This window comes from Rhinoraja longicauda, chromosome 41, assembly GCF_053455715.1.
Source record: "Rhinoraja longicauda isolate Sanriku21f chromosome 41, sRhiLon1.1, whole genome shotgun sequence".
NCBI lineage: Eukaryota > Metazoa > Chordata > Chondrichthyes > Rajiformes > Arhynchobatidae > Rhinoraja > Rhinoraja longicauda.
In genome coordinates, this window is record NC_135993.1 from 10,489,277 (window position 1) to 10,510,736 (window position 21,460).

Below are 21,460 nucleotides of genomic sequence, written 5' to 3' on the forward strand. Positions count from 1 at the left end.
GCTGATCATCCAGCTCAGTAGCCTGTACCTGCCTTCTCTCCATACCCCCTGGTCCCTTTAGCAAAAAGGGCCACATCTAACTCCCTCTTAAATATAGCCAATGAACTGGCCTCAACTACCTTCTGTGGCAGAGAATTCCACAGACTCACCACTCTGTGTGAAGAAATGTTTTCTCATCTCGGTCCTAAAAGACTTCCCCCTTATCCTTAAGCTGTGACCCCTGGTTCTGGACTTCCCCAACATCGGGAGCAATCTTCCCGGATCTAGCCTCTCCAACCCCTTAAGAATTTTATGTTTCTATAAGATCCCCCCTCAGTCTTCTAAATTCCAGCGAGTACAAGCCCAGTCTATCCAGTCTTTCCTCATATGAAAGTCCCGCCATCCCATGGATCAATCTGGTGAACCTTCTCTGTACTCCCTCTAAGGCAAGAACGTCTTTCCTCAGGTTAGGAGACCAAAACTGCACACAATACTCCAGGTGCAGTCTCACCAAGGCCCTGTACAACTGCAGCAGAACCTCCCTGCTCCTAAACTCAAATCCTCTTGCTATGAATGCCAACATACCATTCGCTTTCTTCACTGCCTGCTGCACCTGCATGCTTGCTTTCAATGACTGGTGCACCATGACACCCACGTCACGTTGCATCTCCCCTTCTCCCAATCGGTCACCGTTCAGGTAATGGCCCCCAGTATGGCCTACTACCCCCACTAGAACTTTTTATTTCAAACTGCCGGCGTGACATCGGCCGCCTCAAATTTTCTACCCCCCTGACTAACTCTAACCTCTCCCCTCCTGAACGTGCAGCCCTCAACTCACTCCGTAACAACCCGGACTTAATAATTAAACCCGCTGACAAGGGAGGGGCTGTGGTAGTCTGGCGTGCTGACCTCTACCGCACCGAGGCCAGACGACAACTATCAGACACCTCTTCCTACCTATCCCTGGACCATGACCCCACCGATGAACACCAGACCTTCATCAGCAGCACCATCACCGACCTCACCAACTCCGGCGAACTACCCCTCAGTGCCTCCAATCTCATAGTTCCCCAGCCCCGCACGGCCCGATTCTACCTCCTACCCAAAATCCACAAACACAATTGTCCCGGCAGACCCATTGTCTCTGCCTGCTCATGCCCCACCGAACTTATCTCTACCTACCTCGACTCCATCCTATCCCCCCTGGTCAAATCCCTCCCCACCTACGTCCAAGACACCTCACACGCTCTCCATCTCCTGGATAACTTCCGGTTCCCAGGCCCCCACTCCCTCATTTTCACCATGGATGTCCAGTCACTCTACACTTCCATCCCCCACAAGGATGGTCTCGAAGCCCTCCGTTTCTTCCTCGACCGTAGAACCAGCCAATCCCCATCGACCAACACTCTCCTCCGCCTAGCAGAGCTGGTTCTTACCCTCAACAACTTCTCCTTTGACTCCTCCCACTTCCTCCAAACCAGAGGCGTAGCTATGGGCACTCGCATGGGCCCTAGCTACGCCTGCCTCTTTGTCGGGTACGTCGAACAATCCCTGTTCCAGACGTACACTGGCCCCATCCCCGAACTCTACCTCCGCTACATCGACGACTGCATTGGTGCTACCTCTTGCACCCATGCAGAACTCACTGACTTTATACACTTCACTTCCAATTTCCATCCTGCCCTTAAATATACCTGGACTATCTCTGACATCTCCCTCCCGTTTCTGGACCTCACCATCTCCATCACAGGAGAAAAATTAGTGACGGACATTTATTACAAGCCCACCGACTCGCACAGCTATCTGGACTACACTTCTTCCCACCCGGTCCCCTGCAAAAAGTCTATCCCCTACTCCCAATTCCTCCGTCTACGCCGCATCTGTGCCCGGGATGAGGTGTTTCAGACTAGGGCTTCCGAGATGTCCTCGTTTTTCAGAAAACGGGGCTTCCCCTCCTCCATTATAGATGAGGCTCTCACTAGGGTCTCTTCTACATCCCGCAGCTCCGCTCTTGCTCCCCATCCCCCCACTCGCAACAAGGACAGGATCCCCCTCGTTCTCACCTTCCACCCCACCAGCCAGCGGATCCAACATATCATCCACCAACATTTCCGTCACCTACAACAGGACCCCACCACTGGCCATATCTTCCCATCCCCTCCCCTCTCTGCATTCCGCAGAGACCGTTCCCTCCGCAACTCCCTGGTCCACTCGTCCCTTCCTACCCAAACCACCCTAACCCCGGGCACTTTCCCTTGCAACCGCACGAGATGCAACACCTGTCCCTTTACCTCCCCCCTCAACTCCATCAAAGGACCCAAACATTCTTTCCAGGTGAGACAGAGGTTCACCTGCACCTCCTCCAACCTCATCTATTGCATCCGCTGCTCTAGATGTCAACTCATCTATATCGGCGAAACCAAGCGCAGGCTCGGCGATCGCTTCGCTGAACACCTGCGCTCGGTCCGCATTAACGCCACTGATCTCCCGGTGGCCCAGCACTTCAACTCCCCCTCCCATTCCCAGTCTGACCTCTCTGTCATGGGCCTCCTCCAGTGCCATAGTGAGGCCCGCCGGAAATTGGAGGAGCAGCACCTCATATTTCGCCTGGGCAGTTTGCGGCCCGGTGGTATGAACGTTGACTTCTCCAACTTCAGATAGCTCCTCTGTCCCTCCCTTCCCCTCCTCCTTCCCAGATCTCCCTCTATCTTCCTGTCTCCACCTATATCCTTCCTTTGTCCCACCCCCGACATCAGTCTGAAGAAGGGTCTCGACCCGAAACGTCACCCCTTCCTTCTCTCCCGAGATGCTGCCTGACCTGCTGAGTTACTCCAGCATTTTGTGAATAAAACCATTCAGGTAATACTCTGCTTTCCTGTTCTTGCCGCCAAAGTGGATAACCTCACATTTATCCACATTATATTGCATCTGCCATGCATTTGCCCACTCGCCTAATCTATCCAAGTCACTCTGCAGCCTCCTCCTCGCAGCTAACACTGCCACCCAGCTTCGTGTCATCCGCAAACTTAGAGATGTTGCATTCAATTCCCTCGTCCAAATCATTAATATACTGTAAATAACTGGGGTCCCAGCACTGAGCCTTGCGGTACCCCACTAGTCACTGCCTGCCATTCCGAAAAGGACCCATTTATTCCTACTCTTTGCTTCCTGTCCGCCAACCAATTTTCTATCCACCTCAACACTGAACCCTCAATACCGTGTGCTTTAAGTTTGTACACCAATCTCCTATGTGGGACCTTGTCGAAGGCCTTCTGAAAGTCCAGATATAACACATTGACTGGTTCTCCCTTATCCACTCTACTAGTTACATCCTCGACATGACATGATTTGCCAGACATGATTTGCCTTTGTTAAATCCATGCTGACTTTGTCCGATGATTTCACCACTTTCCAAATGTGATGCTATCACATCTTTAATAACTGACTCTAGCATTTTCCCCACTACCGATGTTAGGCTAACTGGTCTATAATTCCCCGTTTTCTCTCTCCCTCCCTTTTTAAAAAGTGGGGTTACATTAGCAACCCTCCAGTCCTCAGGAACTACTCCAGAATCTAAAGAGTTTTGAAAAATTATCACTAATGCATCCACTATTTCTGAGGCTACTTCCTTAAGCACTCTGGGATGCAGCCTATCTGGCCCTGGGGATTTATCTGCCTTTAATCCATTTAATTTACCTAACACCACTTCCCGACTAACCTGGATTTCCCTCAGTTCCTCCATCTCATTAGACCCCCGGTCCCCCGCTATTTCTGGCAGACGGTTTATGTCTTCCTTAGTGAAGACAGAACCAAAGTATTTGTTCAATTGGTCTGCCATCTCCTTGTTCCCTATGATCAATTCACCTGTTTCCGACTGCAAGGGACCTACATTTGTCTTAACTAATCTTTTTCTCTTGACATATCTATAAAAGCTTTTGCAGTCAGTTTTTATGTTCCTTGCCAGTTTTCCCTCATAATCTATTTTCCCTTTCCTAATTAAGCCCTTTGTCCTCCTCTGCTGGACTCTGAATTTCTCCCAGTCCTCTGGTATGCTACTTTTTCTGGCTAATCTGTATGCTTCATCTTTTGTTTTAATACTATCCTTGATTTCCCTTGTTAGCCACGGATGCACTACCTTTCCTGGTTTGTTCTTTTGCCAAACTGGGATGAACACTTGTTGTAGTTCATCCATGCGACCTTTAAATGCCTTCCATTGCATGTCCACCGTCAACCCTTAGATTAGATCTAGTTGTGCAGTGCAGCTTGATTTTGAGCAAGGTTTTTGGTAAGATCCCACGCAAGAAGTTACTAAACATGGTGATAGTGGTATGAGGCATAAATTACCAGCATAGACTGGGAGTTGGTTAAGTTAAGAGTGTTTTATTGTCATACGTCCCAGACAGAACAATGAAACTCTTACTTGCAGCAGCACAACAGAATATGTAAACATAGTAGTCAGCAAATATAATAATCGAGAAAGAAATGTTCAGTATAAATAAATATATATATGTATACACACATATATTATATATATACGTACACACACACATATATAATATATGTACACACACACACACACACATATGTATAATATATGTACACACACACAAACACATATATATATATTATATGTACACACACACACATATATATATATATATAATATATGTACACACACACAAACATATATATATTATATGTACACACATACACACACACACATATATATATATAATATATATGTACACACACACACATATATATATATATATAATATATGTACACACACAAACATATATATATATTATATGTACACACATACTCACATATATATATATAATATATATGTACACACACATATATATATATATATGCACATGTAAAAACACAAAAATATTGCAAAAAGACAAAACCAATGCCCCAAGTATATGCAGTTCAGAGCTCATTTGAAGGTTGCAGTGTTTAATAGCATGATGGCTGTAGGGAAGAAGCTGCTCCTGACCATGGATGTTATAGTTTTCAGGTTCCTATACCTTCTTCCCAATGGCAGGAGTGAAATGAGACGGAAAACAAGGTTTTAGATTTAGATATACAGCGCGGAAACAGGCCCTTCGGCCCACCGGGTCCGCGCCGCCCAGCGATCCCCGCACATTAACACTATCCTACACACACTGGGGACAATTTTTGCATTTACCCAGTCAATTAACCTACATACCTGTATGTCTTTGGAGTGTGGGAGAAAACCGAAGATCTCGGAGAAAACCCACGCAGGTCACGGGGAGAACGTACAAACTCCGTACAGACAGCACCCGTAGTCAGGATCGAACCTGAGTCTCCGGCGCTGCATTCGCTGTAAGGCGGCAACTCTACCGCTGCGCCACCGTGCCGCACTTTGGCAGACATTGGGTAATAGGTGCTGCAGTGAATGTGCTTGGGTCCCATCCATTCAAAACCTACACCAATGACTTGTCCAAAGTAACCAATGTAAAGGTTTCAAATGTGCAGATGGCACAGATCTAAGTGGCTCGTGAGTACGATGCAGAGGCTTCAAGTGGAAGCAGTGAGCATGCAGCAATGCAGTACAATGTGGAAAAATGGTAGGTCATCCACTATTTAACAAAACACAGAAAAATCAGATTAATTTTTTTACAGTAAGAAATTGGTAAATGTAATTTTTAAAATGACTTAAGTAATCTTGTGCACAGGTTTGGGGGTGGCACGGTGGGGCAACAGTAGAGTGGATGCCTCACAGCGCCAGAGACCAGAGTTCGATCCCAACGATGGGTGCTGTCTGTACGGAGTTTGTATGTTCTCCCTGTCACCGTGTGGGTTTTCTCTGGTTTCCTCCCACACTCCAAAGACGTGCAGGTTTGTAGGTTGATTGGCTTCGGTAAAAAAAAAATGTAAATTGTCCCTAGTGTGCAGGATACTGCTAGTGTACGAGGTGATCGCTGGTCGGTGCAGACTGATGGGTCGAAGGGCCTGTTTCAGCACTGTATCTCCAAAGCCACTGACAGTTAATGTGACAAGCAAATGGTGCATTGGTCCTCATCGCAAAAGGATTTGTGTACAAGAATAAAGACACTGTTTGGGGCTTTGGTAAGTCCATGGCAGCAGTCATAGACAATAGGTGCAGGAGTAGGCCATTCGGCCCTTTGAGCCAGCACCACCATTCAACGTGATCATGGCTGATCATTCTCAATCAGTACCCCCTGACTCTGCTATCCTTAAGAACTCTATCTAGCTCTCTCTCTCATGTGTACAATTCTGGTCTCATTACCAAAAGAAGGATATACTTACTGAGGAAGAATGAAGAGCAGTCTCATCATACTAATTTCTGGGACCTGGGACTGTAATATGAAGGAAGACTTAATGGGTGAGGACTCTAGAATTAAAGGTAAACTCTTTAAAGTATACAGTTCTTAGAGGGCTCCACAGGGAAGATTGAGGAAATTGAGGAGTTAACTCAGGCAGCATCTCTGCAGAAAATGAATAGGTGATGTTTCAGGTCAAGACCCCTCATCAGACTCAATTATGGTCTCAGCCCGAAATGTCACCTATTCCTTTTCTCCGGCGATGCCGTCTGACCCACTGCGTTAGTCCAGCATTTGGTGTCTTTCTTCAGTGTAAACCAGCATCTGCAGTTCCTTCTTACACATCTACCAGAATGCTGCCTGGATTAAAGAGTATTAGCTACAGGGGGAGGTTGAACAAACTTGCACTTTTTCTTCTCTGGAACGTCAGTGATTGAGGGGGGAGACCTGGTAGAAATATATAAAATTATGGGAGGCATAGAGGGGTAGACAGTCAAAACCTTTTTTTCCACCAGGGTGGAAATGTCAAAGACTAGACCGCATTGGTTTATGGTGACAGAGGCGAGGTTTAAAGGAGATGTGAAGGGCAAGTTGTTTTGCGCAGAGGGTTGCAGGTGCCTGGAATGTGCTGCCACGTGTGGTGGTAGAGGCAGGTACGATAGTGGCATTTAAGGGGCTTTTGGCGAGGCATATGGATATGTACGGGATAGAGGGATATAGATCATGTGCGGGCAGATATTAGTTCAGCTTGGCATCATGTTCGGCACAGACCTTGTGGGACAAAGGGTCTGTTCCTGTGCAGTACTTTTTCTTCTCACTCCCCTGATCCTAAGCATATTGGTCATCATATGCTATGACACAGAGGTTGCTTTTAGTAGTCATAGAGTGATACAGTGGCCAAGATGTCCCAGCAGCACTAGTCCCAACTGCCAGTATTTGATCCATATCCCACCAAACCTGTCCTATCCATGTACCTGTCCAACTGCTTCTTAAATGATGGAATAGTCCCTGCCTCAAATACCTCCTCTGGCAGCTTGTTCCATACATCCACCATCCTTTTTATGAAAAAGTTATCCCGCATTCTTATTCAATCTTTCCCCTTCACCTTAAACCTATGTCCTCTGCTCCTCGATTCACCTACTCTGAGCAAGAGACCCGATCTATTCCTCTCACGATCTTATGCACCACTATAAGATCACCCTTCATTCTCCTGCGTTCCAAGGAATAGACTCCCAGCCTACTCAACCTCTGCCTATATCTTAGACCCTCTAGTCCTGGCAACATCCTCGTAAATCTTCTCTTTCCAGCTTGACATCTTTCCTCTAACACGGTGCCCAGAACTGAACACAATACTCTAAATGTGGCCTCACCAACGTCTTATGCAACTGCAATATAACCTCCCAACTTCTAGACTCAATATTCTAGCTGATGAAGGCCAATGTGCTAAAAGCCTTTTGACCACCCGATGTTGCCAATTAGTTGCCAATGAAAGCAGTGTATGGACAATTATATGCAAACTGGGGCAGCCAAGTTGGTGAATCTAACGGAGAAATGCAGAGAAGAATTACGAGGATGTTGACTATGAAATTATTTGTATTTCCACTGACAAGTCTGGAACTGGGGCATCAAAGTTTAAAAAAATAAATGCTGGGCCTTTAGGACTAAAAAGAAGAAATTTACTCACTCTGGTATACCAGAGTGGATTTGAAGAATTCTCTACCTGGGAGAACTCCATGTGGTGATTGCTTTCAAAGCACAGAGGTATAGATTGCTGGATATTAAAGAGTTCAAGAGATCGAGAGATCAATAGGTAGGAAAATACCCTCTGAGGTAGACCAGCCCTGTTTTCTCAGTCATTTTCCTACTTGTTTTTATTCAGGCCACAAAATATACTAAATTATTCAATGGGCGATGAAGTACTTCAAGTGTTGCTTTGTTAGGTATTTGCAGTACAGGTGACTGATACAGGTGTTTTTCACACAATGTGGTGATGACTACATAACCCAGGATTTTGCTTTTAGTAATTTTGAATGAAGGACAAGTATCAACCTTGACACCTGGAACAATTCACCTGCTGGTTATGTTCAAAAGATTCTTTAGCAGAATGTTAACTAGAAAGAGATGCATCTGCTAATATATTAAAAAAACTTGAAAAGTTATCAAGTGTAAGAAAATAACTGCAGATGCTGGTACAAATCGAAGGTATTTATTTCACAAAATGCTGGAGTAACTCAGCAGGTCAGGCAGTATCTCAGGAGAGAAGGAATGGGTGACGTTTCGGTTCGAGACCATTCTGAAGAAAGGTCTCGACCCGAAATGTCACCCTTTCCTTCTCCCCTGAGATGCTGCCTGACCTGCTGAGTTACTCCAGCATTTAGTGAAATAAAAAGTTATCAATGTTCACCTTGGGACAGGAAGGGCTAATCCAATAGTTTAAGATGGTTATAATAGGCTGTGTAGATAAAAACCAATTCCCTCTGCAAAATGGGACATCAAAAACAAGGGGAACTGCTGGAGGAACTAGGGACCATCATTGGAGGGAAATGGACAGACGACGTTTCTGGTCAGGACCCTTCTTCAAGACAAAAATGAGAGTTGATCGAAGTGAATTGGGGTTGTTTTCAAGCTGGGATTTTATAAACACACCTGACGAAGTAGATTCCAGAAACAAGAGAGCAGTGTGCAAGACCGACATGTGAAGAATTTAAAGAATTGGAAGTGCCTACGGGATTGCTGCTGGGTGCGATGTGACAGAAAGTAGAACAAATCCTCCTCCAAGAAGCTAAGTCAAGCACAGGTGTAAAGTTTACTCGATTCTAGGAAAACAGTGCCTTGGATTTTCTTTCGCACGTCCAACTAAAAGAGTAGATTCGGCTCGAATGAAGCAGCGCGGTGTTCGCGAGCGGAGGTCTGCTGCAATGGGACGTCCTGCACTAAGTGTGTCTGTTGCCTGCCTAGCCTGGGGTGGCCCTGGCCACAGTAACAAGAGAGGCAGATGGAGGATCAAGAGCTGGCCGGGTTTAACTCGGGGTACGACCGCCCCCCACTCCCCTGCAGCTGATTGATCATCCGCTCCAGGAGGCACCGGTTGGGCCCCTTGAACTGGAAGACCTTGGAGCCCTTCTTGTAGAACTGGAAGGTGGGGAACCACTCGATGCGGCAGCGCTGCACCACCTCATTGGCCACGTTGATGTCCACCTCGTAGAAGGCCACGTCCGGGTAGCACTCGGCGAACTCGTCCAAGTACAGGCGGATCATCTGGCAGAACTCGCACCAGCTGGTGGAGAACAGCAGGACGACCAGCTGCTGGTCGCTGACCCGCAGCGCCGACTCGTAGTCCGCTGCGCTGCTGATGCAACACGCTCTGCTCATGGTCACCGCGCCAGACTGAGGCGAGTCCCGGGGCTCCGGCCGCCGGGAACAGGCCTCGGCCCCGCCCCCTCCCCCCCACGCACTGACGTCAGCCGACGTGACACAGAGCCCCTTCCCGCAACGCCATTGGTCAGCCGCTCACCGGCGCCCCTCGGGCCCACCAATCACACCGGGCCTCTTTGGCTACCATAGCAACCGCTGTTAAAAATATAAAATGGCGTCGGTTGATCACCTATGGCCTGACGCTTCGCTATTAGCGCCTAATAAAAACATTGATCAGAGTCGTTGCATGAATCTCAACACCCCTCAGACTGTTTTATTTGCGCGCACTTGTGTTAAAGGCTGTTTTGGGGTCTCCACACAGGGAGGCTGCGGTGATTGGTTCACCCGGCTGTCAGTAGCGGAAGTCCCGCCCCTCAGCTCTGTTGACCGGTGGGCGGGCCAATCAGAGTTGGCTTGCCCGTGCTCCCATTGGCTGGGGCTGGCGGGCCAATGGGAGGGCGGTGGGCGGGTGCTTCCGGTGGTCGGGTCGGGTCGGGATCGCCCGGAGCGCGGCGGCGGCGGCGGCGGCGGCTGAGGCTGAGGGAAAACAACACCAGCGGCGCCGGCCAGCGCGGCGCGGCGCAGCGCAGCGCACAACACAACACAACACACAGCTCGATGTCGGCAAGGCGGCGGCGATGGTGATCGCAGCGCTGCAAAAAAGCCCGTGTCACAACATAGTCGCCCGAAACTAACTCAGCAGGTAACGGCGACCGTTGAGTGAAGGGGGGTTTATTAGTTTTTTATTTAAAAAAAAAAAAATTCTGTTGCGCTGCTTTACATTCGAACCGGTTGTAATTGAGTGTGGAAGCGGGCTGCTGGGCGATCGGGGCGGCGCTGGTGCCACAGTGCGCTGGCAGTGAGCGGGGGCTGTTCCCGGGGCCCCCCGAGTTTGATCGGGGCGGGGGGAGGGGAGGTGTCAGAGGAGCCGAGGCTGCCCTCTACTGCGCATGCCCGCCCGCGCAATGCAGCATGGGACTTGTAGTCCAGCACATCTGTGCAGGCATGTATTCACAAAATGCTGGAGTAACTCAGCGGGTCAGGCAGCATCTCAGGGGAGAAGGAATGGGTGACGTTTCGGGTCGAGACCCTTCTTCAGAAGAAGGATCTGAAGAAGGGTCTCGACCCGAAACGTCACCCATTCCTTCTCTCCCGAGATGCTGCCTGACCTGCTGAGTTACTCCAGCATTTCGTGAATAAATACCTTCGATTTGTACCAGCATCTGCAGTTATTTCCATATACTATCTGTGCAGGCATGAACCAACAGTCTGAAGAAGGGTCTCGACCCGAAACGTCACCCATTCCTTCTCTCCCGAGATGCTGCCTGACCTGCTGAGTTACTCCAACATTTCGTGAATAAATACCTTCGATTTGTACCAGCATCTGCAGTTATTTCCTTATACTATCTGTGCAGGCATGAACCAACAGTCTGAAGAAGGGTCTCGACCCGAAACGTCGCCCATTCCTTCTCTCCCGCGATGCTGCCTGACCTGCTGAGTTACTCCAGCATTTTGTGAATAAATACCTTCGATTTGTACCAACATCTGGGTGACGATTCGGGACGAGACCCGAAATGTCACCCATTCCTTCTCTCATGAGAGGCTGCCTGACCCGCTGAGTTACTCCAGCATTTTGTGTCTACCAACCAACTGCAGATGCTGGTTTAAACCCAAGATACCCTGACTCTGTCTGAAGAAGGGTCTTGACACAAAATGTTACCTATTCCTTTTCTCCAAAAATGCTGCCTGACCATCTGTGTGCAGATGCTGGTTTCAACCGAGGATAGACACAAAAAAGCTGGAGTTACTCAGCGGGACAGGCAGCATCTCTGGAGGAAAGGAATGGGTGACTCTTCAGACTCAATTCCAGAACTTTCTTCTAAACTTCAGAGAGGCACAAAAAGCTAGAGTAACTCAATCTTACGAAGCGTCGCGACCCGAAACATCACCTATTCCTTCTCTCCACAGATTCTGCCTGTCCTGCTGAGTTACCCCAGCACTTTGTGTCTGTCTGCGTAGTTTAGAAAGGATGTGTAGGAAGGAACTGCAGATGCTGGTTTAAACTGAAGATAGACAAAAAATGCTGGAGTAACTCAGCAGCATCTGTGGAGAGAAGGAATGGGTGACATTTCAGGTTGGGGCTCTTGTTCAGACTAAGAGTGGGGGGGAGAGGGTGTCTAGAGATATGGAAGGGTAAGGTATGATGACAGATCATAAGCAGGAAATGTAGAATGTAGAAATGGCTGAGGGGAAAATGATAACGAGGCATACAAACAGTAAAATTTAATCAAGAGGACAGTGAAACTAGTTGGAGAACTAGGGTGGGGGAGGGACGGAGGGAGAGGAAAACCAAGGGTTATTTGAAGTTACAGGTCAATATTCAAACTGCTGGATTTTAAGCTGCCCAAGCAAAATATGAGGTCATGTTCCTCTAACTTGAGTTGGGACTGACAGGACAGAAAAGTCAGTGTGGAAATGGGGAGGAGAGTTAAAGTGTTTGGCACCCGGGAGATCGCGTTGGCCAAGGCAGACGGAGAGAAGGCGTTCAGCGAAACCATCGGCCATATTTCGGAGTCCACTTTCAACCAAACGATGTAAACTTCGCAGCGCTTTCCAAAGCATGGAAGGGCTCTTTTAAAATGGCTCGACCCGCAGATTATAAGATTCTGTGGACGGAGGGGCCGCAATGTTCCAGATCGCAGGTAGACACAAAAAGCAGCAGTAAGTCAGCCGGTCAGGCAGCATTTTTGGAGAATATGAATAGGTAACGTTTCGTGTCGAGACCCTTCTTCAGACAGAGTCAGGGTAGAGGGAGACTACAGAAATGAAGAGAAACATTATCTAAACCTTCTCTCCAGAGATGCTGCCTGTCCCGCTGAGTTACTCCAGCATTTTGTTTCTATCTTGGGTTTAAACCAGCACCTGCCGTTGCTTCCTGCACACTTGCAATGAGCAGCCTCCCGTCTCCCAGGTGGATGACTACAGTTCCCAGGGTGCTGTGCAGAGAGGGGGAGGGGTCCAGCGCGAGCATGCGCAGTGGGCGGGACTGGAGACCCGCCCGCGTCACAGGCAGGGTCTGCAGAGGGTTCAGGGATGATGCATTGGAGGCAGCTGCCAGCGTGGGGGGAGGGGAGAGGCGAGAGGCGAGGCTGTGTCAGAGCTGGGCAAGAGTGCAGTTTGCAGGAGCTCGCAACCACTCCAGCTCCTGCCTGCCACACAAAACCGGCAGCTGCAGACCAGTTCAGCTGGGAGAAATCCTTTCATTTTAAAATACACCACTTTTTAAAAAAACGTAACCATAGTGGACTAATAACGTGGATTTATTTATGCAAGTTAACCTGTTTAAGTATGCAGTTACTGCAAAATTTTAAGTTTGTAGACGCAGAGTGTTTACAAGCAGCATCTCTGGAGCGAAGAAAGGGGTGATGTTTCCGGTTGAGGGTCTCGATCCGAAACGTCACCCCTTCCTTCTCTCCAGAGATGCTGCCTGTCCCGCTGCCTGTCTCCAGCATTTTGTGTCCATCTTCGGTTTAAACCAGCATCTGCAGTTCTTTCCTAAGCGGAGTGTTTATAGATACAGTGCCATCAGCCCACCAAGTCCGTGCCGACCAGCGATCCCCGCACACTAACACTATCCTGCAAATCTACAATTATACCAAAGCAATTAGCCTGCAAAGCTGCACATCTTTGGAGTGTGGGAGGAAACGGGAGATCTCGGAGAAAAGTCACACAGGTCAGAGAGTTAGATTTAGCTCTTCGGGCCAAGGGGATATGTGAAAAAAGCCGGAACGGGGTACTGATTTTGGATGATCAGCCATGATCATATTGAATGGCCGTGCTAGCTCGAAGGGCTGAATGGCCTACTCCACCTATTGTCTATGTTTCTATGGGGAGAACGTATAGACGGCATCTCTAATCAGGATTGAACCTATAAGCCAGCAACTCTACAACTACGCCACTGTGCTGCCCTAGAGCAGCTCAGACAGTCAGGCAGCATCACTGGAGAGCATGGATAGGCGACATTTCATGAAGGGGCCCGACCCAAAACGTCACCTATCCGTGTTCTCCTGAGATGCTGCCTGGCCCGCTGAGTTACTCCAGCACTCTGAAACGTCACCTATCCATGTTCTCCTGAGATGCTGCCTGACCCGCTGAGTTACTCCAGCACTCTGTGTCATCTTTTGTTAATCAACCCCTGCAGCTCCTTGTTTCTAAGTAAACAAAGTTTGTTATTTTACTTCTTTGAGACAGTTTTCAGACGCTCACATGGCCTCTAATGCCGTGCACGAGTGTGCGGGTGGATTAATTAGTGGAAGAAAGCCGTATGAAGAGTGATGCAAGAAACAACAGATGCTGGAATTTTGAGCAAAACTCAAAATGCTGGAGCAACTCCACGGATCAGACAGCATCAGTGGAGGGAATGGACAGACGATGTTTTGGGTTGGGACCCATTTGGCTTATTGAAGTCTGGGGGAGTAAGCTGGAAAAGAGAGGTGGGGGCAGGGCAAAGTGAGGCAAGTGACAGATGAGGGTGTTTTGATGGTGGATGGATGGAGTAGGTGAGAGGTGAACAAGAATCGGAGGTGTATAGGAAAGAACCAGATGCTGGTTTAAATCGAAGGTAGACACAAAATGCTGGAGTAACTCAGCGGGTCAAGCAACATCTCTGGAGAAAGGGAATGGGTGACATTTCGGGTCGAGACCTTTCTTCAGAGTGATGTCGGGAGTAGGCAGGACAGAGATAGAATGTAGTGGGAGATAGTCAGACTGGTGGGGGAACTGGGAAGGGAGAGGGGATGGAGAGAGAGGGAAAGCAAGGGCTATTTGAAATTAGAATTTGAAGTCAATGTTCATTCCCAATCGAAATACGAGGTGCTGTTCCTCCAATTTTCTCTGGGCCTCACTCTGACAATGGAGGAGGCCCAGGACAGAAAGGTCAGATTGGGAATGGGAGGGGGAGTTGAAGTGCTGAGTCACCGGGAGATCAGGTAGTTTAAGGCGGACTGAGCAAAGGTGTTCAGCAAAACAATCGCCGAGCCTGCGCTTGGTCTCGCCGATGTACACCTGGAACAGTGGATACAGTGAGATACAAAGAAACAAAGGTGTCAGACAAGGAGAGGGAAAAGGAGGAGTGAAATGTAAAGCTGGAGGGAGGGATACATGTAGAAATGGGGATGAAAGAGAAATGAGTGACTCTAGGGTGAGCGATGAGTGTGGGAAGGAGCATGGATGGCTGGGAGTAATGTGTGAACACTATAATAGAGTGGGAGTAATGATGTTTAGCTTGGCAGGTTGTGACATGAGGGGTTCGAAGCCTCCAGGCATTTGCGATCCCCACATGTTGAATGCTACCTGACCATATGAGTGTTTCCTTCATTTTCATTTCAGATTTCTAGCATGACGGTTATGATTATCAAATAGTACACTTGTCACCCATTCCTTCTCTCCAGAGATGCTACCTGACCCTTTGAGTTACTCCAGCATTTTGTGTCTACTTTAAATAGTACATCCAAGTTGATTCAAAATTGTAACCAAGTGTGGAGTGGGAGAGGATGCCATGGGGATTCTATGACTATTGTGTTGGAAAGAACTGCAGATGCTGGTTTAAACCAAAGATAGATTCAAAAAGCTGGAGTAACTCCGGCAGCATCTCTGGAGAGAAGGAATAGATGACGTTTCCGGTCGAGACTTGTGGGCATGTCGGCCCAAAAGATCACCCATTCCTTCTCTCCAGAGATGCTGCCTGTCCCGCTGAGTTACTCCAGCATTTTGTGTCTATCTTTGATTCTGTGACTATTGACAGCTTAAGCAAATGGTGGGTCACTGGAGAGGCCAAGTATTTCAAAATGGTTTGAGATTGAAAGCTGTTGTTGTTTAGAGGGACCGGGGTTTCCTTGTCTGTGAATCACTAAATCAGCATGCAGATACACAAGCAATTGGGAAAGTACGTGTAGGAAGGAACTGCAGATGCCGATGATAGACAAAAAATGCTGGAGTAACTCAGCGGGACAGGCAGCATCTCTGGAGAGAAGGAATGGGTGACATTTCGGGTTAATTGTACATGAGAATACCTCTGGGAGATTGTGTGCAGGTGTTGGCTCCTTACCCACAGAAAGAGTTACGCAGGAGTGGGACGTAGCACACCTTGCCATCCCACACCTCTGATGGGACCTTCAGTTAAATCTCGCCTCGGCCATCTCTTCCAAGGACAGCAATTGCCGGTGTAATCTTTCTCCCCTCCAATGCAGTTTCTTCCTCCTTTGTAATCTGATGAAAATAACTGAATGCAATATTCAAGTTATAGCCCGACATGTTGTTGCAGTTATTGTGTAATGCCCCTTCTCTTAATATTTTCTGTCGTTGGTAGCATAGACCATTGGACCATTACAGGGTCAATTGTGTACATAAAGTTAACAGGATAAAATCAGGAAGAAGTGTGAGATTGGGCATTCTAATTTGTTTTTTAGTGTAAAGGGAACAATTCCTTCTCTCTATAAGTGGCAAATTCCTCTTGAGAAATGGGATTGGAGACTCTGTCTGTCTGTGCCTGTGAGTGTGTGCATCTGTTTGTTTGTGTGTGTGTCTATGAGTGTGTGCGTCTGTTTGTGTGTGAGTGTGTGTCTGTGAGTGTGTGTGTGCCTGAGTGAGTGAGTGTGTGTTTGTGTGTGGTCTGTTTGTGTGTGTTTGTATGTGTGTTTGTATGCGTGTGTGTTTGTGTGTGCGCGTGTCTGTGTGTGTGTCTGTTTGTGTGTGTGTGTGTGTGCGTCTGTTTGTGTGTGTGCGTGTCTCTGGCTCAGCAGCGAGTCCAAACATCGTTCATTGAGGAACAGTGGAATTGTTTGGTGCCTTGGTCAATATTTATCTGGTGGCGATCTTTGCTGAAGCAGGTTATCTGCTCTTTATGTGGCACTGTTTGTAGTGCGCAAGTTATTTCCTGCATTGCAGAACATCTTTCTCAATGCTATTCCTGTGGTCAGCGCACGTGGGGCAGTATGTTGAGGAAGGGAAGAAAAACGGGTGTTTGAAGGATATAGTAGAAGAAGCTATTGCTTTGGTTATAAATTGGCTTTATTGGAAAAGATCGGTCATTTAAGTTAGGCACAAACTCAGCAGGTCAGGCAGCATCTCTGGAGAAAATGGATAGGTGACGATTTGGGTCAGGGCCTTTCTTCAGGCTCATTGCGGCAGGGGAGGGCTTTAACTAAAACATGTCGGTGTTTGACATTGCACTTATCCTGGAGCGATGGGCAGTTGAGGATTATTTGGCGTCTTGAAATTGGCTTCCTAACTAGAGTTGCTTGCTAGGTTCTGTAGTTTAGTTTAGTTTTTTAATTTAGAGATACAGTGTGGAAACAAGCCCGTCCGACCACCCAGCGATCCCCATGCACAATAGGATAAATTTACATTTTTTTAAAACTGAAGCCAATTAACCTACAAATCAATGATTCAATGATGATTCCACGATTTTGGAGTGTGGGAGGAAAACGCAGCATCTGGGGAAAACCCACACAGTCACGGGGAGAACGTACAAACTCCGTACAGACAGCACCCGTAGTCAGGATTGAACCCGGGTCTCTGGTGCTGGAAGGCAGCAACTCTACCGCTGCGCCACCGTGCCACCCTATTAAGGAAATTCCTTATTAAGGGAAATTTACCACTGCCACTTTGGTCAATGGCACCAGCTTCTGCCAGAGTGGCTACGGACAAGAAGTTTGTCCCTGGGCGAAACAGTGGCGCAGCGGGTAGAACCACTGCCTCACAGCGCCCGAGACCCAGGATTGATCCTAACCTCAAGTGCTGTCTATGTGGAGCTTGTCCATTCTCCCTGTGACCACTTGGGTTTCCTCTGGGTGCTCCGGTTTCCTCCCACATTCTAAAAACATGCGGGCTTAGTTGGCCTCTGCAAATTTCTCTGTGTGTGTGGAGTGGATGAGAAAGTGGATGGGCATGAGTGTGAATGGTTGATCAATGGTTGGTGCGGACTCAGTGGGCCGAAGGGCCAGTTTTTAAGCTGTATCTCTAAACTAAACTAATCAACGTTAGCCAAACATTTTCAGGGTTTTGCAACATTCTGCCTACTAACTTAAATATTACACTGAAGATGAAAAATTCTGATTTGCCTTGAAATTTCACGCGAAATGGTCTTGTACCATTGTTGTGAAAGCAAAGCATGTTGTTAATCCGAAATAAAAGCAAAGTATTGGAAATGCTCAGCAGAGAGACACGGGTAATGTTTCAGGTTGACAACCTTTCTGCAGTACTGGGCAAAAAGTGGCACCAGCGGATGGCCACTGAAGAAAGGGTGGCCCCGTGGGATAGTGGTAGAGTTGCAGCTTTACAACGCCAGAGTTCAACGCCTGGGTTTGATCCTGACTATGTTGCCGGTACGGAGTTTGAACGATCTCCCTGTAACCGCATGGGTTTTCTCCGGGTGGTCCCGTTTCCTCCGTCACTCTATAAATCTTTCTTTATCTCTATAACTTTTCCTCGTTACCAATGAAGAGTCATTGTCCTGAAAAGTTGACCCACAGATGCTCCCTTAAATTTTTCGTTCGTTTAGTTTAATTTAGAGATACTGCGCGGAAACAGAGTTTTCGGTCCACGGAGTCCGCATCGACCAGCGATCCCCGTACACTAACAGTATCCAACACACACTAGGGACAATTTACATTTATGCCAAGCCAATTAACCTACAGACCTGTACGTCTTTGGAGTGTGGGAGGAAACCGAAGATCTCGGAGAAAACCCACGCGGTCACGAGGAGAACGTGCAAACTCCGTACAGACAGCACCGTTGGTCAGGATTGAACCGGGGTTTCTGGCGCTGTGAGGCAATAGCCACCTGGCTTGCAGACTTGTTCCAGTGCAATGTTTTGTGTTGTCAAGTCAAGTCAAGTCAAGTCAATTTATTTGTATAGCACATTTAAAAACAACCCACGTTGACGGGGTATTGTTCCCTGAAATGCAGGAACAAAGCCAGGCTGCCGATGGCAGATACGCTGATTGGCAACGTGAGTCAGAGCTGGAATGTCGTGAGCCACTCATAATGACTTGGCACTCTTACTTGTTGCTGAAAGCTCGTGGCTTAACCTGTCACTGGGATCCTGGTATTCCAATGGGAATGAGTATCCCAGAGTGCATGAAACATGTAGGAAAATAACTGCAGATGATGGTTCAAATTGAAGGTAGACACAAAATGCTGGAGTAACTCAGCGGGTCAGGCAGCACACTGGCCTTTCCGTCCTGGGCCTCCTCCACAGTGCAGATTGGAGGAACAGCACCTCACATTTCGCTTGGGCAGTTTACACCCCAGCGGTATGAACATTGACTTCTCCAACTTCAAGTAACCCTTTGCTTTCCCTCTCTCTCCATCCCCTCCCCATTCCCAGTTCTCCCACCAGTCTGACTGTGTCCGACTACATTTTATCTCTGTTTGCCTTGTTGTTACCTTCTCCCAGTTAACAATGATCTATTCTACATTTTCCTTGATCACCGTCCCCTTTGTCCTGTTTTCACACCTTCACACTTCCTTATCTGTGTATCTCCCTCTCCCCTGACATCAGTCTGAAGAAGGGTCTCGACCCGAAACGTCACCCATTCCTTCTATCCTGTGATGCTGCCTGACCCGCTGAGTTACTCCAGCATTTTGTATCTATCCCAGAGTGCATCATCTTAATTGGAATATCAATCCATGTGGCAGTTGGCAATTTAGAAGCATGAAGGTAGCAAAAATTGTTCGATTTAAATCCGATGTTGAAATCTCAAAATCCTGAGGATATTGGGAATTATATATATATCTCACAGTAGAAGGTCTGAAGAAGAGTTCTGACCCGAAACGTCACCTATTCCTTTCCTCCAGAGATGCTGCCTGACCCTGCTGAATTACTCCAGCACTTTGTGTCTATCTTCGTTATACACCAACATTTGCAGTTCCTTCCTACACATTTACACCCTTGCCTGAGCAAAGCAGCAATGATTCTCTGCCTCAGAAGGCAGTGGGGGCCAATTCTGTGGATGCTTTCAAGAGAGAGCTGGATAGAGCTCTTAAGGATAGCGGAGTCAGGGGGTATGGGGAGAAGGCAGGAACGGGGTACTGATTGAGAATGATCAGCCATGATCACATTGAATGGTGGTGCTGGCTCGAAGGGCCGAATGGCCTCCTGCACCTGTTGATTTAAAACCAGCCGCGGCAATGGAGAGTTCTGCCTCGCCCCCTCCTATCAATGACTAACAAAAGACCACGGGTCACAGTAGATACACCCAGCTACCTGTATTTGTCTCATAGCTCTACAAGATGTTAAGACCACATTTCGAATAGTGTGTCTTATTATAGGAGGAATGCACATGCAAATGGGCCATTAAAAAAATTACCGGGGCATTACTGGGTCTGGAGGGTTTGAGCTACAAGGAGAGGCTGGATAGTGTGGGTCTTTTCTCTCCTGGAGCTTCAGAAGCTGAGGGGTGACCTCAGAGGTGTACAAAATCACAAGGATCATGGAACAGGTGAACAGCCACGGTCATTTCTGCAGGGTAGGAGGTGCAGCGGTAGAGTTGCTGCCTTACAGCGAATGCAGCGCCGGGGACTCAGGTTCCATCCTGACTACGGGCGCCGTCTGTACGGAGTTTGCACATTCTCCCCGTGACCTGCGTGGGTTTTCTCCGAGATCTTCGGGTTCCTCCCACACTCCAAAGACGTGCAGGTACGTAGGTTAATTGGCTGGGCAAATGTAAAAATTCTCACGGGTGTGTGTAGGATAGTGTTAGTGTGCGGGGATCGCTGGGCGGCGCGGACCCGGTGGGCCGAAGGGCCTGTTCCCGCGCTGTATCTCTAAATCTAAAAAAAAAATCTAAAATCTAAAAACTAGAGAGCGCGGGTTTAACGTGAGGGGAGAGATTTGACAGGGCAACATTTTCCCAACAGAGGGAATGAGTTGCTAGAGGTAATACAACCATGACATTTAAAAGACATTTGGAAGGGAACATGGATATGAAAGGTTTGGATGAATATGGGTTAGCCACAGACTAGTAGGCTTAGCTCAATTAAGCAGCATGGTCAGCAGGGGCCGAAGGGCCTGTTTTCTCTGCTAGGCAGCTCTGTGTCCCTTTATGTCTACCAAGGGTGTAAAGGTTTGACTTTCACATCTTTTTAATTCCTCGTCCATTTTCTATTGGGCTGTACAGGTTTTATGCATGTTTGATTTATGTCTTTTTGAGATAATACCATAGTTTGATTTACGTGCGCATGTTTTTGGAATAGTGCGCACAAATGTACTGCTGGTAGCGTAGTCGTGTCTATATTTAATTGACGCGATGTATACATTTAATTGCCACGATTTTGAAACACAGACTGCTTTACCAGCAGGTAGCCCCCAGGTAAAACGCGGGTCACCTGAGGTTACTGTTAATAGTCAGTGGTGGTTTAGTTTAGGGACAGAGCGAGGAAATGGGCTCTTCGGCCCACCAGGTCCACGCTGACCAATGAGCACGATAGATACACGAGCTCTTTCGAACACACTAAGGACAATTTACAGAAACCAATTAACCTGCAAACATATAAAGTGTGGGAGGAAACAGGAGCACCCGGAGAAAACCTATGGGGTAATGTAGAGAACGTGCAAACTCTGCACAGGCAGCTCCTTTAGTCAGGATCGAACCCGGGTCTCTGGATGTGTAGGAAGGAACTGCAGGTGCTGGTTTAAATCGAAGATAGACACAAAATGCTGGAGTAACTCAGCGGGTCAGGCAGCATCTCGG

The 21,460-nt window shown here is 47.8% G+C and overlaps 1 protein-coding gene and 1 pseudogene across 3 annotated transcripts in view; one reads left to right on the plus strand and one right to left on the minus strand.

The window, feature by feature from the left end:
• LOC144611802 (SERTA domain-containing protein 3-like) overlaps positions 1-21,460 on the plus strand; it is a 65,036-nt gene that overhangs the window by 37,388 nt on the left and 6,188 nt on the right. The window contains exons 1-2 of one of the 3 annotated variants that reach the window (XR_013549582.1): positions 10,188-10,410; positions 10,962-11,088. The exons of 1 other annotated variant lie outside the window; for it this stretch is intronic. The gene's annotated coding sequence lies outside the window, so the exon portion shown is untranslated. Of the gene's footprint in view, positions 1-10,187; positions 10,411-10,961; positions 11,089-21,460 lie in introns of those variants that run through there. One more of the 3 variants, XM_078431058.1, reaches the window with a different exon arrangement.
• LOC144611855 (thioredoxin pseudogene) lies at positions 9,297-9,665 on the minus strand (annotated as a pseudogene).